Source organism: Lipophrys pholis (genome assembly GCF_963383615.2).
Source record: "Lipophrys pholis genome assembly, chromosome: 14".
In the NCBI taxonomy this organism is placed as follows: Eukaryota; Metazoa; Chordata; class Actinopteri; order Blenniiformes; family Blenniidae; genus Lipophrys; species Lipophrys pholis.
Genome location: NC_137633.1, coordinates 24375028 through 24378423, shown reverse-complemented (window position 1 = coordinate 24378423; position 3396 = coordinate 24375028).

The following is a 3396-nucleotide window of genomic DNA, read 5'->3' as shown; positions in this document are numbered from 1 at the left end:
GCAGCCTCCAGAGAGGTGAGGTGTAAAACCAGGGCTTGTTGTTGTATGTGCAGATGGTCCTGGTCAGCACATACATGTCCTCACAGAAGCTGATATATGATGTCACAGTGTCAGCTTCAAAAACACTCCAATCAGTGCAATCAAAGCAGGCCTGTAACTCCTGCTTTACGTCCTCTGTCCATCTATTTACAGTCCTTACTACAGAGATGTTAGTTTATATGCTCCTCACTAAGGTCTGCTCAAGCTTCAGCACCACCGTTGGCTTTCTGTTTTTATCCAGCTCCCTGTGCAGCTCGCAGCTCCCATCTCCTCCCACTCCAACTCCAGTCTGTAAATATGGGGCTCGGCTTATATGAAATAATCAGCTATAACTGGCCTTAATTTCATACTTATTTTGCTTGTAGGCTCAGAGGTACGATGTGCAGCCCGTTAAAACCAGCTGTTCTTTGGTGTGGTTCTGTTTTGATTGGTTCAACGTTCTAAATGGTCCAGTTCTATTTGGTCCCGTTCTATTTGGTCCAGTTCTATTTGGTCCAGTTCTATTTGGTCCAGTACTATTTGGTCCAGTTCTATTTGGATTGGCTCTGTTTTGCTGATATTTGGTTAATGGTAGTTTTAATCCACTTCGATTGGCTGTGTTTTGTTTTACTTGTTTTATCTTTTTTTGTGTGTGTTTGTCTTGTTTTATACTCTTCACTGTGTCATGAAGTGTGATAAAGCCACCCGCACCACATTGCCACCAGGCTGGGCTGCTCCCCCAGGATGCAGCAGGCTAAGTTTTATTCTTGTCATTGTCTGTGTTCTTCCACTGTGTATATATTGTCCCTCGTAGTTTAGTCTTTATTCTGTTCAGGTGTTCAACCCTGTTCACCCTTATTTGTGCCAGAACCTGTGTGACCTTTTGTAGCTGTTTGATACACGCAAAATATTTCCTGAGGTAAAATTCCTTCGGTGGCGTTGCCCATGCGTCTTTTCAACAAAACGCTCGACCACACTGCCACATTTGTCAGTTTTTTCCTGACACATGATAGTTAAGCGGTTAATAAACAAACACATATTTTTGGTGCTGACTGAAGACGGGACAGATGTTGAGTAGTTGTACACATCTGTTCCCTAAACACTAATTCAAAGCTGCATCTATAGTTTGAACTGCAATATCTCAGTCAGAACATGGCCTTGTTTGTTGTTATTTCATGCCTCTCTGTAAACAGGCACAAATACCACTTATGCATTCAAAACAAAAGCACTGTTATTCTGTTAAAATATGAATCAGCAGCTGCGTGTGCCGGTGATCAGATGAGAAGGAGGACACCATTCTCACCCTTTGTGCAGGACTCCTAGCAGATGTTGGAGAAAACTGGCACAGCACAAACCACACTGCATCCTCGCACAAACAAGCCACGTCGCTGCATCAGCGCCATGTAAGAAGTGAAGGACATGTGCATGCCGATGCATAAATACATGACATTCTCCAGATGGCCACCCTCGAATCAGTGTAGCAGCCATGAGGAAGAGGCAGAGAGCAGGGAGGACGGGGCAGAATCCATCCTGCTACATTCTACCCCTGGCTTTTGAATCGCCATCTCCATGATTAGCTCCACAGAAACGGTGGCCAAGGGACTACGACCACAGCCTATAGAGCAGGGGTTGGCATTCCTGGTCCTCAAGGGTCGCGGTCCTACACGGTTTCTATGTGTCCTCCCATCAAGACAGCTGACAGAAATGAATGGCTCGTTATCAAGCTTTGTGCAGAGCCTCATCATGACAACTCAGGTGTGTTTGAGCAGGGAAACATGGAAAACATGCAGGACTGTGGCCCGCGAGGACCAGGAATGCCCACCCCTGCTATAGAGGGGTGACTGGGCCTTAGACACCGGTGGCTGAGGGTCGTCAGCTCTGTGGTCTGCATGCCCGGCATGCCGGGGAAGATGGTGCACATTAGGGTGTCAACTAGCATTGGAGCGGCCCGTCCAGTGTAAAGTCTGGTGACTGGGCCCAGGTTGAGCGCCTGGTGAAAGAGAAATGGCTACCAGGGCTGGATGTCAATGTGAGAGAGGTGTGCATCCAACCATGTCAGGGTCAGACGGAACAGCAAGTGAAGGTTCTGGAGAGAAGGCAAAGCTGGGAGCAAATTCAGTAGGTGATGAAGGGGTTTCTGGCACAAAGAGCCATCACTCAGTCACCCTCAGGGTGAAGCAGAGCAGGTGGAGATGGAGCCCGAGGAGAGTCGAGGAAAGCCAGCGGCTCGGACCCAACGTGGGGCTTCATCATGTTTCAATAGACATAGCGCAACTTCCTGAGGTCATCCACCAGGGTAACTGAATAATCTACACCCTCGACAGGTGCTCTTAAAACCTGGTAGACTGTCAGGTTCCAGATATCCCGGATCTCAAGTCGACCTCTGGAAACGTGATCCAGAAAGTGGACCAGTTGGCTGTTGAGCCAGCCCCGAGTGGACAGCCCGCAGCATCTCCCACAACCAGCAGAACAGAGCGATGTGTCTTGATGAAGGCAGGACTCCCAGCAGATGCCGGAGAACACTGGCATGGCACAAATCACACTGCAGCCTCATGCCAACGAGCCACGTCACTGCATCAGCACCAAGTTGGGAGTGCAGGACAGGTGTGTGCAGATGTGTAAATACTTGGCACTCTCACAGAAAAACACAGCTCATCACCACAAAGAGCTCCATGATCTGCTTCACTTTACTGATTAATGCTTTAAAGGCGTCAGGAAGTTTGGGGCAGATGTTGAGTCTGAATACACAATTGGGACAATGCTACATGCTACATGCTACATGCTAGGCTCTACAGGGGGCAAACAGCCTCCAACATCAACAGCTTTTAAAATCTGATGTTGAAGATTGAGATTAAAGACTTCAACTTGATCTGAGTACACAATACATTTCAGGGACAATGGTTAAAACACAAAACGAAATCAACGGTTTCCCCCTTTTTATGACAAGTCCACTAGTTTGCAGTTTGAAGTAGGATTTTCATGAATTTGACAGAAATATTGATGGCCCGGAACATCTCCAGTTTAGTGTATGTTTACAGTTACAAGTATTTTTTTCTTTCAAAATGGCTGTGACACATTTTACTCCTGCAACGCGGTCAGCGCACGCACACACACACACACACACACACACACACACACACACACACACACACACACACGCACACACAGAGAGAAAAAAGCTGAATAAAAGCAGAATAAACCGGATAGCTTCTGCAGTGCACCCTGCACGGTTCGTCAAGCACTGTAGTGGCATAAAACACAACAAACGTGGGGATGGTGATGACGTAAATGTGGAGCCAGAGGGAGAGCAGGAGGGAGAGAGATGGAGAAGGAGAGAAGGGAGGGGGTTATTCATGCGTCTGCTGCAGCATCACTCTC